Here is a 19,333-nt window from a genome sequence, read left to right on the forward strand (position 1 = left end):
ACACCAATATGAGACAACTGCACTGGTTCAGAAAAATGAACAGAAGGAGCACATCCTCATCTAAGGTTTCTTGCAAGACAACCGGATCTATCCAGAGCCTAGTTGGGCTTCATAAGAGTGTCTTGAAAAATAGATTCATCCAAAAACGGGTTTCTAATATATGGATTTCCTCCTGAACAGTATCAGGCGGATCAGGTTGTGGAGTCTGAATAGACTCAAGCGATACCTCAGATGCACTAGGCTTGAGTCCCAAGTTAGGGACTTCTACTGGGGATAATTGACAATTCTACCCCCAAATTTAGGGTAATCACTATTCTCCGTAAGACCTTTAACTATGGCTTGAATTTCCGGATCGGAGAGTATTTAAAATACTCTAGAGCTTCTTCTAGTTCACTACCCCCAAACTTAGAGTTTTGGGTGTCTCTAGATAAACTAGTCACAATATTCCTAATTTCTAGACCATCCGGTTCCTGAAAAAGGTCAATTGCTTTCTCTGAGTTATAATCAGGTGGTTCATCCTCTAAATTTTTTGAGGTATACTAGCTATAGGACTTATATGTTTCATATCCTCTATGGTCATCCCTAGAGTTTCCTTATTGTGTTGAAGCACGGTTACGGCCTAATCTCATGATCACTATCCAAATCGGAAGTTATAGGCAAAATCTCAGATGGGCCTACAAATGCATAATTGGGGTCCAACTTAGGAGGATCTTTAGGCTCTTCGAAATAAGGGCTTAAGGTAGATTCGGTAGCTAGTAATGGTTCAAAACTAGATTTCCATCTATCGGTATCTAACATAGGAATGGAATCCAACAGAGCATTTACTTGTTCAATGTTGCTATCATCGTCGAAATCCATGCTAAAACGGGCTAGACAACTCTCTAATGGATCTTCCGATTCGGTGTTTGGTACAGACTTCGGAACTAAGGTTCCTATCATGTTGACCTCTTCAATGCACGTGTCATCTAGCTCAGAATGTAGCTTATTGACATTAAAAATATTCAACTCAATAGTCATATTACCAAAAGATAGATTCATAATACCATTTCGACAGTTTATGATCGCATTAGACGTGGCTAAAAACGGGCGACCTAAAATCACTGGTATTTGGTTCTCTGGGTCAGGGACAGGTTGGGTATCTAGGATAATAAAATCCACTGGATAAATAAACTTGTCAACCTCTATGAGAACATCCTCGATCACACCACGAGGAACTTTAACGGACCTATCAGCTAACTGAAGTGTTACCTGGTAGGTTTTCTCACCAAGTCCTAGCTTAAGGTACACATGGTACGGAAGTAAGTTCACACTGGCTCCTAAGTCAAGCAACGCTTTCTCAACACGGTATTTACCTATTGTACAAGCAATGGTAGGGGACCCTGGGTCTTTATACTTAGGAGTAGTGGTATTCTGAATAATAGAACTCACATGACTAGCTATGAAGGCTTTCTTCTGGACACTGAGCTTACGCTTTCGCGTACACAAGTCCTTAAGGAACTTGGCATAAGAGGAATCTGCCTAATTGCATCTATATGGAAGGTTGATATTACCTGCTTAAAAACCTCCAATATATCATTAAAGTTGGACTCCCTCTTAGTCGGAACTAGCAGCTGGGGGAACGGGGCTCTGGAACAAAGCCGGGCTCATCAGGACCCTCATTGGTCTCTTTGGAGACTCTATCAGTCTCCTCATTTTCTGGCTCATAAGGGTGAACTACAGCATGTTCACTTTCAGGTATGTCGACCTTATTATCAACTTTCTTTCCACTCCTAAGGGTTGTAACAGAGTTCACATGATTGTACGATTTCTCTCCTCTAGGGTTAGGATCAGTATGACTAGGGAACCTTCCTTATTCTCTCTCATTGATAAACTTAGCTATTTGGCCGACTTGAAGCTCTAATTTAGCAAAAGACTGGGCACTATTCTTAAAATTCTGTTTGGTTTCCTCTTGAAAATTACCCTGGCTTTTTACTAACATTTCCTGGCTTTGTGATAGCATCTCCTGGCTCTTCCTTAATATACTAAGGGTTTCCTCTAAGCTAGTTATTCTATTCTCAGATGGGTTCTGGGTCTGACCTGAAGAGTTCTTAGTATAACCAAAACCTGGGGGAGGCTGAGAATTACTAGACTGGCCTTGATTCTGGCCCTTAGACCAAGAGAAATTAGGATGGTTTCTCCAACCAGGGTTGTAGGTCTCTGAGTAGGGGTCAAACTTCTGACGGTTTTCAAACCTAGCATTGTTATAGACAGCATGAGATTGCTCTTCACTAACCTGACCTTCCCAGAATGAGTTATCGGGCTCTATTCCACAACTAGAGACTTGAGAGGCTCTATTAGGTTCAACAAGGGACTTATTTTAGATTGACCCATTTCCAATGCTTCTAACCTTCTAGATAAAGCAGCAAACTTAGCATCTGACGCAAAACTCGTATCTACCATATTGGTGCTACTTCTATTGACCAAGAGTCTTTTAGGGGGTTCAACACAAGACTCCCACTGTTGGGATTTTTCAGCGATAGCTCCTAAGAAGGTAAAAATCATCAGCATTTTTACTAGTGAACTCACCAGCGCACATAGATTCGACCATGGCTTTGGTCGAATAGTCAAACCATTATAAATAATCTCTACAAGTTTCATCTTATCAAATCCATGGTGAGGACACTGGGATAGAAGATCATTGAATCTCTCTAAAAATCTATAAAGAGACTCTCCCTCTTGTTGCACACTAATTTCTGCCTAACAGCTGCAGTTTTATGCTTAGGGTAGAACTTCATATAGAAAGCAGCATAAGTTCCTGCCATGTTTCTATGGATTCAGATGGTAGGTTGTTTTCAGGTCTTGGCTTTGTCTCTCAAGAAAAGGGAAACATCTTAAGTTTCAAGACTTCATCAGTAAGGTCTTTATCCTAATTGTCCACAAATTTCCTCAAAGTCCCTAATATGAAAATAAGGGTTCTCATCATTTCCTAAGTATATAGGGATCATCTGAGAATACTAGGTTTTATCTCGAAATTAGCCGTAGTGGCTGGCAATTTAATGCAGAGCTCGGTTGGACCTAGTTGGGAACATGTAATCTTTCAAAGTTGCCATCAGTGGCACAACAGAAGTACTAGGGGTACTTTCCTCACGAAGAGATAGTTCTCAAAACTGAAGTTTCCAAAAACGGGGCTCTCAAAAGAAGAGTCTTCGAGCTCCCCGCTTCCACAAGAAGAATTTTAGGCTCGTCACTAATCAAACGGCCAAAATTATCTCTTTTCCAAGCACGCTCTGTAAAGGATCGAGCGCTTTGGCATACACAAACAAAAATCCTAAGGAAGGGAGGTTCTAAGCAAACACAAGCAGGCCGACTCCACCAAATCAAACCTAAAAATTTCTAGCAAACAAAAAGCATGATGGCTCCACTTAGATTGTTTCTAGACCAGCTTTAATCCTTCGAAAAGGAATTCGTTACAATCTGAAAATTCTATGGAATCAACGAGTCAAAGTGAGTTGAATAGAGGCGAGGGAAGATCAGTGGAGCTTTGATACCCAAGGCCTCACCGGTATTCAAGGCGGCGCAGTCACGCATTCAACTCACAGAAACCATCTGAACTTCGAAGTATGCTCAAAAGAGTAACCAATATTTTTCGAATGACTTTCATGTTAAGCTCGTTACCCTATAGGTCTCGTTCTATTCAAAATTTTAGGCTTAGGTTCGCGTTTGGTTTCGTTTTCCTAAGGCGGGCAAGAAGAGAACGGTGATGAAATCCGAACCCTTATCTTGTATGGCCAGTCCTTGCCCTTTACTAGGAATTTAAAGCAACTGGTTCAGTCCTCAACATATAATCACCTTAAGGCATACAGTAAACCCGCTTGCAGGAGATTTGCGGGTGTTTCGAAAGACTTACCTCCCGTACCAGACGGGCGAAGAACCGCTGAAGTCGACTCGGGCCACGACTTCTATGTCGTGTACGAACCCGAGGGGCCGAGACGATATTGTAATCTTTGTCCTTCCCTGTAAACAGTTTGTATTTAAGGGTACCCTTCCGTAGGGTTTAAAAAAAAAAATTGTCCAAATGTCCAAAGTAAAGTGCAAAAATATTACAAAAATTTCCTAATACAATTCTAAAAAAAAAATTAAAAAAAAAATAATAATAAAACTAAATCCCAAAAAATTATTTGTCTTCTTTTTTCTTTTCTTTTAGCTTTGAGCTTTGCTCCAAGTCCTTAGTGTCCAATCTTCAAACCTGCAAATCAAAGACACAAACAAATAAACGTAAAGAGGAACAAATGAAAATAATAAGAAATAATAAAAATCTAAAAATTCTACCTAAGCACAAATCCGCGTCGGCGGCGCCAAAAATTTGATGATTTTTCAAAGTTGTTGTAGTAAAAAGATTCGTTTCAGATTTATGAAGGAAATAATTTTTAGATTTAATAAAAATAAAGCAAATTAATTTTCAAAGAGTGATGTCAAGATTTAAAATGGACTAAGGCTCCGGATTCACTATTACTTCAAGTTGATTGGTTACAAAAATATTTCATAATTATTATCTAGCTCTTTTTCCATTAAATCACTTATTAATCTATAAGGTGTCCAAATATTAAATTGTAATCCTTAAGCATGATTTATCAAAGAATTAATTCTAAGCATAAAACATCAAACTGATTCACAACTAATTAAGAAAACCATTTTTATCTCTTTTTTTTATTGATCCAAGTGAATTAAATAAAATAAATAATTAAGAAATTATAAAAAGAATTTACCAATCAAACATGAGTGAATAGCTCCTCCGTCGCCTCAGTCACCAGGTATTTTAGCCGCTCATCATGTTGGAAAACCTCTCAAAATATTTCATTGATGCTCACAAGTGTTTTACAAACGATGAAAAGGAAAATAATTGAGTAAATCGGGTGTTTGCAACACTTATAATTGTTGCAGAACACTGTTACAGAAACGATAGAAATAAACTGCTGCTGACGATAATTCTAAGACCCTCACGTGTTAGTCGTTATCACTGTTGAAGAACGACTGCCCTGGTCTGTCCGTTCTTTGTGTTCTTCAATGGAAGCAGCAGCAGCAGCAGAAACTTTCCTGTAACTTGATTTTCTCGCTCTGTTAATGCTCTATACTTCTCCCAAACTCTCCATCCCCTCTATGATAACCCAAGAGTTATATTTATACACCTTTGGACCAAGAATAACTTCTCATTAATCCAAAAAATCTTCCCATTACTCGGCAGTGAATGAAAATATTCCCAAGAAATTTTCTTTCCATGCACGCGTCTGCTGGCTTGTTTTAACCTCTCCAAAATCTTCATAGGATGTACCCAAATCAAACAGAATATCTTCTTACCCATCTGGTCACGTAACTTCCATAATTGGAACCAAACAGGACCCGTAATAACTCATGGCTCTGTTTTGCCGAGAACAAATTATCCAGCCCAATCTGCTTCGTGAAATCACTTGCACTAGCCATGTTTAGCTTAATCACGTTCAGCCCAGCTGTTTTTAGCGATTGAATCTCTTCAAATCTGCTCCAAAATTCGAGTCCAAAATTATCTAGTGAATATGCATGAAATAACCAGTTTTCCCGCCAAAATTCTGTTTTGAATTTGGTAAGAAAACTGACCTCCCCCTAATCCAGTTATGGTGTCCCTTTAGCACATGCCCCTCATGGGGTGCCCTTATCCAAAGTGAGAGTCCGAATAACACTTGTCCTCCTGGGAGCTTTTACCAACTTTTCGAGCCGAATTTTCCAAAAAATGTTTATTTTCCAAAGGTGCCTACAAACATATAAAACACCAAAATTAATACAAACTCGAGTGCCAACAATATACAGTATTGAGATCAAATTAGACACAAAAATATGTCTATCAGGTTACGGGCTCACAAGTGCTAAACCCAGGAAATTGGATATTCCACCATCCAAATCAGTTGTGCTTCATAAATTCGTGCTCATAGGACGACGCTTTATTATACCACCAGGATCACCATTCAAATTAATTCTCGTACGTGACATCGTTGGAGCTAACCGAGAATTCTGGAAACATCTTTAACGACCAAGTTCAATTACTTATTTTGTTTATGATTGGAAAAATCACTATATAGTGCTTACTGCGGAACATGACTGTCCCTCACTAAGCAGGGGACTCAATATTGATGGTGGATTTTGATGAAGGCTAAAATCGTAAAATCATATTTTTGTATATTTCTGACCTAGCTTCAAATTGATATATGAAATTATTTTAAATTTTAGACATGAAATCTCATGTCGCGATGATCTCTGACTGAGTGTGTAGCCTCTTCAGATCATGCATAAATTTGTAATAATTATTAAAGCATCTCAGCTGAGCTTTCAATATTTTGCATATTTCATCAACAGTACTGAGTAATTCCAGTATTCACTTCTGTATAGAATCGAGAATGATTAGACGGCTCTTAGATGGATTAACCACTAGTAGCAATAACGTTTTCATGATGTCGCAAATGTTCCTCGACTATGCAGAATAAACATTTGGAACGAGTATGATGCTTCTATTATCTCATACCTCGACTCTCGAGTAAATATAATGCTCCTAGACAGATTTACTACTAGTATAGAGCCATCAATTAATTAGTTCTACTGCAATATTCATCAATTGAATTCCTAGAAATATTTCATTGCTTCAATCATGGCTTTTCTTAGCTGAATTACATGGATTAGTTATAGATATTCACTTTCGGGAAATATGGGCCACCACCGAGTAAGCCCCGAGAAAATAGTGCGAGTGCACTTAGCAATAATGCACGAACGAGCGCTCAAAAATATGGACGAACAATGATATATGGAGACCTATGCAAAATAGGAAAGAAAACTAAAATAATAAAAAAAGGGCGCACGGACCGAGCCCACCGGCCGGCCATGCCGCGACCGGTCCCACACCTCTCCATTTTTTTATTATTATTTCCACATATCTTGAAACTCCCACATTCGTGCAAACTCTTAGTTTTCCGTATTTCTACAAATATTGCTCAATTCTCCGAAAAACCTAAAAATTAAATGGTCCTACGACAGTCAGAGCTTTTCACGATAAATACTAAAATATCATTATTTTAATATTCTCAAATATTGGATGTGTGAGCAAAGTCCTACTTGCTCATTCATGCAAAATTGAGAGTTTCAGTCAACATCAAACTCTTCTAAAAATACAAAAATATTGAACAAACGTCTAACAAAATACCAAAATTCTCACGAATGGATGTACGTCGACATGGTGGCCCGTGCGTAATCATGGTTGGACATGGACGGTCCCGTTGGCCATTATGGCCGCCCGGTGCCACACACCTTAATTATTTTAGATAATCCTCCGTATTTTCAATAAATCTCCATAATTTTAGTGAATCATTGTCCACCAGTTGGAAAATTCTCCATACACCACTCAGTCCACCTCTTCAGCATCAATGATCGTTCCTCATACCCATTGGTTGGTCGATATTTCTCCACCTACAATGGACATCTCTCCATCTCATGGATTTGAGTTCTCCAAAATTAGGGTTTAGAATTTACAATAATTCGATAAACATCGATAACTTTTATATTGGTCCAACAATCAATATTTTTAATGTTCGATACTGCTACTAACATTTTATTTGCTCGACTCTCTGAGAGCAACATGATTTGGACGGCCATCCACTTGGTCAATCATCCAATATCTAATTGGACATCCATCGATCATTTAATATTCAATACCCTAATTTCTACTTTGTCATCCGACAATTCATGACATATTAGATAAGGAATGCGCATTCTACATAACTCAACAATATCTGATTTCCTTTCAAATGCTCGATACATCCGAATAGGTCCAAGATCGACCAATCTCATTGGACATCCGTCGATCCAAATTATCAAAACATCGTTATTGCCTCAAATGGTAAAATGATATATCACAATTCATCAGACTCAACGTCTATGCATTATTCTTTCCAAGCAGACACCTTATGCTCAATCCACGAGTCTCAGATCATACCACATTCGTCCTTTATGCTCGAGTCATCAAGGCTAAGACTCATGGTCTAGCCAAGTCAACAATTGACCAATTAAATACACGTCTGCCTTGCAGACTCCACATTAATGAGACATCAATCACGTCACATGGGAGATATTCTTGGTTTGGCAGCCTACAACACGTTTGTACATCCACGACGAGCAATGCGAGTAAGTCGTGCACGCATTTGATGGAGTTAGCAAAGTAGATTATGAACAATCAACCAATTCTCCCAATAATGTGGAACTGGTTTAGCCATGATTTCCCACTTCCCCACTCTTTCGCTCCTCTGAAACCGTCACACTTAATGGAGATCAATGTGTTAACTATTTCCGCAATATAAATAAGTTCATTAATCCATGATTTAAGGGATATAACCCAACTTAATTAATCAAAATCATCGTATCTGAACTCAACAGTTCACAAAATTTGTGGAAGTCTCCAATACATACATCATCATTGATCTCACATATTTCTCAGCTTCCCTTATACAGATCGACCCTCATCCTTCTTTGTGACCGAATTGATTCTGGAACGACCATTGTCTTGGTTTAAGCCGGAGTTTTACAGATTGATCTCTCAAACTCAAAGCACTCCCGTGCAGTGCATGAAAAATCGAGGGTCTAACACCACCACCCAATATTTCGCTTCGCAATCTGTATGGACAAACTCGAATATACTTTTAAGATAATCAACAAGACTCAATCAATTAAAAGTATATCAACGAGTTTATATCTCTCTCTCTCTTGATTTGATTTCCTCAAACAGAAACTGCGAGTACTAATCAAATACAAGGAATAACTTGGATGGTACCAAAGACCAATAACCAAGGATTAATCAATGACAATTAACAACCAAAGGTTGGATTCCTCTAATTGATGATCTAACGCACAACCTGTATTATTTCAATTATAAAGATAAAATAATATAATGCGGAAACTGAAATAACACAGACACCAGAAATTTTGTTAACGAGGAAACCGCAAATGCAGAAAACCCCCGGTACCTAGTCCATATTGAACACACACTGTATTAAGCCGCTACAGACACTAGCCTACTCCATGCTAACTTCGGATTGGACTGTAGTTGAACCCCAATCAGTCCCCAACTTATCCAAGGTCCAATTGTACTCCCTACGCCTCTGATCCTAGCAGGATACTGCGCACTTGATTCCCTTAGATGATCTCACCCACAACTAAGAGTTTCTACGACCCAAAATCGTAGGATTGAACGATAAACAAATCTGTCCCACACAGACAAGTCTATCAAAGGATCAATCTGTCTCCCACAGAAAAACCCTAAAGTTTTTGTTCCGTCTTTCGATAATAATCAAGGTGAACAGGAACCAATCGATAATCCGGTCTCTTATATTCCCGAAGAACAGCCTAGATAAATCAATCACCTCACAACAATCTTAATCGTATGGTATCGAAACAAGATGTTGCGGAATCACAAACAATGAGACGAAGATATTTGTGACTACTTTTTATATCTTGCCTATCGGAGATATAAATCTCAAGCCAATCAATATGATTATACTCGTACGATAGAAGATGCAAGATCAGATCACACAAATACGATAAAAGTAGTATCGGTCTGGCTTCACAATTCCAATGAAGTCTTTAAGTCGTTAACCTGGTTTTAGAAGAAGAAAACCAAAGGTTAAAGGAGAAACGACTTTAACACGCAAACTAGTATCACACGTGAGGTGTGGGGATTAGTTTTGCAGAGTTGCTAGATGTCCCCGTATATAGTCTTTCAAATCAGGGTTTCGCATTGGTCACAAAGCAAACAATATGCACCGTTAGATGAAAACCTGATTTAGATTCAAGCTAATATTTCTCAATTGTTAGATCGAAAACTTAGCTTGTTATACACAAATGAAATGTACGCTTCTAGGTTTGTTAACCGTACCCAAACGTGTACATTGTTGGTTCAACAATAGTTAACCAAAAGGTTAGCCATATGAGCATTTCATACCAACCATATTCTTCTTCACTATAACTAGTTCAAGTGACTCAAATGAAATAGTTAGAGAGTTTTTCAATTGCAAGGAAATCTTATGTACTACATAAGACACAATTGAAGCAATGATGATTTGATTCACTTGAATCGGTTCATGAACTTTATAGCCACGGTTTGAAATTTGCATTCCTTGGTCTTTATAAGTTTAAGTTCAGAAATCATCTTCAGATATATAACCTTCTTAAGTTCGCACACTAGGTTCGCGGACTTAAGAAACCAGGAAGAGTTTACAAACTCCAGCAGAAAATCTCGGCAAAGACTTTCCGCCGGTTCACGGACTGGGTTCGTGGACTGGTACTCACGTAACAAGTTTGCCAACTCTAGCAGAATTTCTCGGGATGAGAAGTTCGACAGTTCGCGGACTTGGCAACAAGCCATTCTTCCGGTTTATCTTGATCAACAAAGTTCGCAAACTTTAGTTCAAGGAATAGGACTTATGCACATATGTGTTTCCACAACAATACTTATGTCCATCATTGGTTATGTAATCTAAACTCTCATTCCAACCATTGAAACATTCTTAGAGGACGTTATATAGTTGTTACACCATTTCTCGTCAAAGCAATTTTCAAAGTGATTGAAACATATCATGACTTTCGTCACTAGGTAAAGATAAACATGGTCGAAGCGAAACGCTTACCAACACATATTTCGAGATATAGATAGGCGAGGTATACTCGGCTCGAAATACCAAATGTGTATAATCTAAGTATATATATAGCATACGACTTTTTGTCTCAAGAAGTAGGAGATAGAGTAGATAGACGTTTGAGTGATAGATAAGTTCAAGTCTTCACATACCTTTTTGTCGAGAAGTTCCACCGGCTCCTTGAGTAGTTCTTCTTCTTGTATGATGAATCGCTATGAAGTCCTTGAGCTCAACTACACTTTCTATCCTAGTCCGAGACTTAGCTATAGTAGACTAGAAATCAATACTTATAGTTTTGATCACTAACATTGACAAACATGCTTGAGATAGCAACGCATGCGAATTCGACCGAGCAATGCTTTAACAATCTCCCCCTTTGTCAATTTTAGTGACAAAACTATCAATACATATGGAATACAAAGAAGATAAAGAAATTTTAGTAGCTCCTATTCCACATGTCTAATCTTCAACATTCCTCGAAATCTTCGTCACTTCCAAGTACTCCAATGATCCCAAAGGTTGTAAATTTAGCATCACTGTTGTTGAAGATTTGTAGCTATAACAATGAGAAAGCATCAGTCTCGATCATTGCCATACAGTGTCATAATATTATAACACAGTGTCAAAGTCCAATTGTATCACAACTTCAACAATAATATTATGGTGATATGTATCACTCCCCCTTAGTCAATACTCCATCTCACATGGAAACCACTCCCCCTTACACAATGATCCGAAAACCATATGTATTTGTAGTGTGAACTACATATTAATTCCCCCCCATTTTGTCAATAAAATTGGCAAAGGTACAAGAAAAGGATCATAATGAAATTTCTGTAAGAGACATTTCATGACTAATTGAAAAAATACATACCATCTAATTCAGATGCAATCATATAGCCGAAGCTAATAACATTCATCAAGGAGTTTAAAAGATACAAGATAACCCCTTTAAAATTCCACAGCCGCACACCCCTCAAGATATGACCATTAAGCACAAGTTCAAAAGAACTCTCCCCCATTTGATGTCATTCCCAAGGGAACAACAAGAGCGACCTTAATTTCAAAAGAAAAGAAGGATTTTTATTGGATACCAAAAACCATGAGAATGATTTTATATATCCAAAAACTCAATCAAATTAATCACAAGTAAACCCATGATTAATTTAATCGGAATATGCAATCAAACTAAACACAAAAGTGAGCAACTTAATTGATTATGCTCGACATAAGAGAACTTACGGAGCATACGACTAACATACCCATCAGAAAATGAATAGTATAGTCGTTCATATACTAAACATAAGAGGAATCTTACGGAGTATGAAAATACTCAACTAGATTAATTACAAGAAAACCCATAATTAATCTAATTGGAATACACAATCAAACTAATTACAAAAGTAATCAATTTAATTGTCATTTGTTTTGCTCGACATAAAAAGACTTATGGAGCAATAACTAAATAACCAAACAAGTTGATTAATTTAGTTCAAGAATGCTCAACATAAAGTACCTTATGGAACAACCAACAAAGCTAATCAAAAATAATCAACATGGTTGTATCGTGCTCAACATAAAACACATTATGGAGCCTCACAGTATTACATAAAATATGGATCAGTGAAGATCAATACTGTGGAATACACAAGGATTCATTCTATCTTCCATCACTATTTGCATAATGATTTTTAATAGACATAATCCTTGAACACAAAAGATTTTAACCTATCTTCCATCAAAGAATTGAAAATATAGGCTTAACTTTTGTATATGTCAAAAGTATATTCATCCTTAAATCAATACATGAATACCGATCATGAACGACTTTACTTTTGACAAAATATGGGACAACATAGTTCACGGACGTAAACACCAATAACCCATAATAAATTGCAATATAACAAATCATAAAGATGAAATACTGCAAACCATCATCCTCCAAATATTTTTAGAATTTGATACCAATAAACCTAAAAAAGAACAAGAAGATGAAAAAATAATAGCTATGTGTAGTCACAATCATTGCTATTCAAGAACTAGTTATTCTTCTAACTAAACCAAAAAGAATACATACTAGGCAACAATAAGAACACAAATTACTCATATTCTTCCTCATCAGAGATACTCCAAGATGCTTGAATTTCGTTCAAATCTTTCTTGAGCTCGGGAAACTTTGTTGCAACCAAGGACAATTGTTCTTGAACATACTTTACTCTTAAATCAACCTTACATACACCTTTATGAATTTTTTGAAGAAGGCTTATGGTAGTATGGTCACTAAAATCAAGAGAAGCAATTCTTTGTCGCTTGCAAGCATTTTCCTTTATGCGCCTAAGGGTACACGGACGAACCGTTTTGGGGACCACAAGAGAGTTGCCAATTGAATCACACCCACGATCACGGAAAATTTGACTAATCAAGAAAGGGTAACCCAACATTTTGACGGGTGAAGTCATCGAAATCATTTTAAAGATAATGAAACCACAAATATCGAGACTTGAAATACCCGACTCAAGGAAATAGACCAATTCCGCAAACTCGTGATTCCACCAAGAATTTTCAATTGTGGAAGGACAAAGATTGGAGATACCAAGTTTTCCAAAAGCCATAAAATCAATACTAAGATCATTAGTAGGGAACTTTCCTTGAATCCAAACGACCTTATTGCCACAAAGTCCAACCGAGATATCACAAGATGGACGCTCATCACATGGTCTAGGGAGTCGTACGTTCCCCAATGGGATTTTGGTAATCCTTGAAATTAATTCTCTATCAATAAGGAACCTTTCTCTACCAATCATGGGTTTGAATTCCATCTTGTTGTAATCAACATTATGAATATTGGCATAGAAAATCCTTGTAAGAGAATCAAATCCTTGACCAAGACCATCAAAGATATTTCCAAGCTTGAATTTTGTAAAGCATACCAAATCCTCTTCATGCCCACTAGAGAAATCCAACCTCTTTTCTAGAATGAAACCTTTTGAAGCAATCTTATCAAATATTCTAGCACAAGAATCATCTACAAACCTAATTCCAAGAGAGTTTTGGTCACAAGGAGGATTTTGAGTTTTTAGAATTCCTATTTGTTCCCTTGGAATTCATCATAGATCTAAGAAATTGAAAGGAGCAAGAGGATTTTACTTACTTGGAGTGAGATTTGAACACCCGTTCTTTCGATTTCTCCAAGACGACTTTAATGGAGGAAATACACAAAACCTTGGGTTTATCTACGCGGACGAGTAAAGAAGAAGACTAGGGTGCGCGAACTTCTTCTTTATAAGACCACACATGGGCTTGGACCCGTTTATGAACCGCGACCCACATAGGAAAGATGGAATTTTCTTAGCCATTTGCACATTAAAGGTTATTCATTCCACGACAACACACATGTGAATGACAACGGATGCAATAGAAAGCTAAATTGATATTCAAACAACGAATAACCAAAACTGTACACAACTCAAACCATTTCTTTCCCATTCCAAGATATATACAAATGGGGAAATGCCAGCCTTGTTACCAAGAGGCATAATGCGCAGAGGAATTCTCATGCGACATTTTTGGTTGATATGTGTGAACAGTCCCTGTAGTATAATCAAAGTAATGATGATAGTCAGGGAAGTTAGAGCTTTCTATCCTTCGTTTGTTCTGGCTAGAATAAGGATACCTCCGATTTATGGGTTGCACAATATTAACAGATTTAACACATACAGAACCCTTTTCGGAATGATTCTTAGGCTTAACAGATTTAAGTTTTTCTAAGAACTAAAAAAACGCCTTCGAACGCTTTGAACAGATCGCTATCAATTGATCCATTACGATAGTATTCCTCAATGAGATCAAGAATTAATCTAGTGAGGTTCCATATCCTTAAGCGTACTGAGCGTTTTCTCAATCTTTTTTTTTTTCCTTCTGATTGATTTTTAACATCTAAATTTCCCTTTTTAGATGGAGTAAGATTATCATGAGAAACCAGAGGTTTTAACCATAATAATCTTTGAACAATCTTTAAGGATTTATAGCGTGCGTTACAGATGCCAAGAGCAAGCTTTCCAAAGAAATTTCCCATAGGACAATTTATAAGGAACGAACAAACACAAACTTATTAGGTTTACGGTGTTTGCCTGCTCTGATACCAATTGAAAAAGCGGGGGTCTAACAACACCACCCAATATTTCTCTTAACAATCTGTGTGGACAAACTCGAATATACTTTTAAGAGAATCAACAAGACTTAATCAATTAAAAGTATATCAACGAGTTTATATCTCTCTCTCTTGATTTGATTTCCTCAAACAGAAACTGCGAGTACTAATCAAATACAAGGAATAACTTGGATGGTACCAAAGACCAATATCCAAGGATCAATCAATGACAATCAACAACCAAAGGTTGGATTACTCTAATTGATGATCTAACGTACAACCTGTATTATTTCAATTATAAAGATAAAACAATATAATGCGGAAACTGAAATAACACAGACACCAGAAATTTTGTTAACGAGGAAACCGCAAATGCAGAAAATCCCGGGACCTAGTCCAGATTGAACAGACACTGTATTAAGCCTCCACAGACACTAGACTACTCCAAGCTAACTTCGAACTGGACTGTAGTTGAACCCCAATCAGTCTCCCACTGATCCAAGGTACAGTTGTACTCCCTACACCTATGATCTCATCATGATACTGCGCACTTGATTCCCTTAGCGGATCTCACCCACAACTAAGAGTTGTTACGACCCAAAATTGGAGGCTTTAACAATAAACAAATCTGTCTCACACAGACAAGTCTATCAAAGGATCAATCTGTCTCCCACAGAAAAACCCTAAAGTTTTTGTTTCGTCTTTTGATAATAATCAAGGTGAACAGGAACCAATTGATAATTCGGTCTTATATTCCCGAAGAACAACCTAGATAAATCAATCACCTCACAACAATCTTAATTGTATGGTAGAGAAACAAGATGTTGCGAAATCACAAACAATGAGACGAAGATGTTTGTGACTATTTTTTATATCTTGTCTATCGAAGATATTAATCTCAAGCCAATCAATCTGATTGTAATCGTACGATAGAAGATGCAAGATCAGATCACACAAATACGATAAAAGTAGTATCGGTCTGGCTTCACAATCCCAATGAAGTCTTTAAGTCGTTAACCTGGTTTTAGAAGAAGAAAACCAAAGGTTAAAGGAGAAATGACTCTAGCACGCAAACTAGTATCACACATAAGGTGGGGGGATTAGTTTTGCAGAGTTGCTAGATGTCCCCTTATATAGTCTTTCAAATCAGGGTTTCGCCTTGGTCACAAAGCAAACAATATCCACCTTTAGATGAAAACCTGATTTAGATTCAAGCTAATATTTATCAACCGTTAGATCAAAAACTTAGCTTGTTATACATAAATGAAATATACGCTTCTAGGTTTGTTAACCGTACCCAAACGTGTACATTGTTGGTTTAACAATAGTTAACCAAAAGGTTAGCTATATGAGCATTTCATACCAACCATATTCTTCTTCACCATAACTAGTTCAAGTGACTCAAATGAACTAGTTAGAGAGTTGTTCAATTGCAAGGAAATCTTATGTACTACACAAGACACAATTGAAGCAAATATGATTTGATTCACTTGAATCGGTTCATGAACTTTATAGCCACGGTTTGCAATTTGCATTCCTAAGTGTTTATAAGTTTAAGTTCATAAATCATCTTCAGATATATAACCTTCTTAAGTTCGCATACTAGGTTCGCGGACTTAAGCAACCGGGCAGAGTTTATAAACTCCAGGAGAAAATCTCGGCAAAGAATTTCCACCGGTTCGCGGACTGGTACTCACGTAACAAGTTTGTCAACTCCAGCAGAATTTCTCGGGATGAGAAGTTCGGTAGTTCACGGACTGAGTTCGCGGACTTGGCAACAAGCCATTCTTCCGGTTTATCTTGACAACAAAGTTCGCAAACTTTGGTTCAAGGAATAGGACTTATGCACATATGTGTTTCCACAACAATACTTATGTCCATCATTGGTTATGTAATCTAAACTCTCATTCCAACCATTGAAACATTCTTATAGGACGTTATACAGTTGTTACACCATTTCTCGTTAAAGCAATTTTCAAAGTGATTGAAACATATCATGACTTTCGTCACTAGGTAAAGATAAACATGGTCGAAGCGAAACGCTTACCAACACATATTTAGAGATATAGATAGGAGAGGTATACTCGGCTCGAAATACCAAATGTGTATAATCTAAGTCTATATATAGCATACGACTTTTTGTCTCAAGAAGTAAGAGGTAGAGTAGATAGACTTTTGTGTGACAAATAAGTTCAAGTCTTCACATACCTTTTTGTCGAGAAGTTCCACCGGTTCCTTGAGTAGTTCTTCTTCTTGTATGATGAATCCCCATGAAGTCCTTGAGCTCAACTACACTTTCTATCCTAGTCCGAGACTTAGCTATAGTAAACTAGAAATCAAGACTTATAGTTTTGATCACTAACATTGACAAACATGCTTGAGATAGAAACGCATGCGAGTTCGACCAAGCAATGCTCTAACAGTGCATCTGTTAAAGGCTTAGGCAATTTTCTCAATTGAGGATCCTCATGTTGCACAACTCTCTATTTCTCCACAAAAACCAGCAAATCGCTTTCACCCATCAACATTTATATTTAAAATTTGAAATTTGTTTAAAAGAGATATTAACATGCAGGAAGAAAGTAAAGCAATGACAAGAATTAGAATTTAAAAACTGAATTGATGAGAATTTTGGTATAAAATGTACCTGGGAGTGATCACCATGGAAATCTTTAAGGGGTCAGAGTTGTTAATTGTTGTAGAATTTGAGTCAATCCTCATAGTTATTTTGATTATCCATACTAACACTGGCAATTTCATGAAGGTTACTAGGTGGCTTGATATGAATGTTGTGAGGTTTCTTAAGAGGTTCATTGTTGAGTTTTGAATTACACACTCTCTTATTATTTCTCTGACAATCATCTTCTTCATCATCTGCCAGTTCCTCCCCCATTGAGTTGTTCATGCTCCTCTCATCATTTCTTCATAAACTTTACTTTCTTCTCGATCGCATGAGTGCTTCAAATTCATCCATGGTTAGACTGTCTAGATATAGAAGATATGCAGTAAGTGCACAAGTTTCATCAATATGATCAATGACAAAGCATATGTCACAAATATTTTTAGGTTGCAAGCTCTAGTTATAATGAATCGAAACATCTTATCCATAAATGGTTTTCCACCAGCCCCTCTATAAAGAGATTTCTTCAGATCAATCTCTATCTCCGCCTTTATTTTGTTACTAAGTCTGCAATTTTCTTGATGAGTAGCTATTTTTCTTCCGATAAATCCAATGGCTTTATCGACCACTAGTGATTTCATGTATTCGAGTTTTAGATATTTAAACTGAACTGTAAACTTTTGATGAGTAAAGGTGTAGTCTTTTAATTGAATGTTGGTTGAGTATTTTTGCACCACAAAAAGAGCTCTTCCTACCACCCATCCATTCTCTATTACTTCATTTTTTTCCTTCTTCATTGTTAAGACGTACATGCATGAGATTATGGCCCATAATACAAATTTCTTTGTTGTGATACTTACTCCATAACGAGTTGATGTCTTCCCTCATTAACTTCATCTTAACCTTTCCTTTCGCCGTCAGTTTTCCCAATAAAGTATGAGACAATTCATTAGCAGCATCATTGATAGTTTGAGCTGAACCAACAGTTCTTTTTCTGAAAATGGGGGGTAAAGCAATGTCTGCATTCCTAAGTTTCATTGATAGGGTTTTGGGGTTTTGGAGACATTTTAGAGTTTTTGTGAAGACTGGTATTAGGGTTTTTATATTTCAGAATAAAAAAGTTTTAGATGCAGAAATTATCTTGAGAATTTTATATATTTAAGTACCAATAGATTACCATATAATCATCTGTTATTTTTGATAAGTAGTTGAAAATGTGACTCAAGAAAAATATGAGTATATTTTTAAAACAAAAAGTTGCATGTAACCTAAATGTGGGCTGTTAATTCAGCATGTTATTGATTTCAGTTTAGGAGCCAAAAAAATTTGAATTTTCCGAATTGGTTGACTTTGCGATTGACTGTGTTAGTGATGATCATGATTTTCTTCAGTTCTTTGATGATGAAAACGAAGAAAATTTTCAGATTTCGTATGCAAGCTTCTATATGTATATATTATTTTGATCTACTAGTACGAACCATCACTAATACGAGGATGGTAGACGCCATTGTCATGAACAACATTGTTTTAGACTCAGAAGCAAAAAACATTCTGAATTCCACCATTGGATACCCCACGGAAAGATTGTTAAGTGACCTGCAACAGATTCACACAGCCATAAAACCAAATTGATCAAGTAAACCCAGTAAGATTTTATCAGAAAAAAATAATGTTATATAATTTGAAAAGGTTTTAGCATGATATAAGTAGGTTCTTATGAATTACTCCACAATTATCTAAGAAACTCTGATTGAATAAATGAACATAGACATAAAGGGATGAAAAAGAGATCGAAACCAATGCAAAATACCTAATCATAAGATTAAAACGTTAATATTTGGATAATCGATTTTGAAAAATGAGTTAAGTCATAAATAGCCC

The sequence above is a fragment of the Papaver somniferum genome, chromosome 2, assembly GCF_003573695.1.
Source record: "Papaver somniferum cultivar HN1 chromosome 2, ASM357369v1, whole genome shotgun sequence".
Lineage (NCBI taxonomy): Eukaryota > Viridiplantae > Streptophyta > Magnoliopsida > Ranunculales > Papaveraceae > Papaver > Papaver somniferum.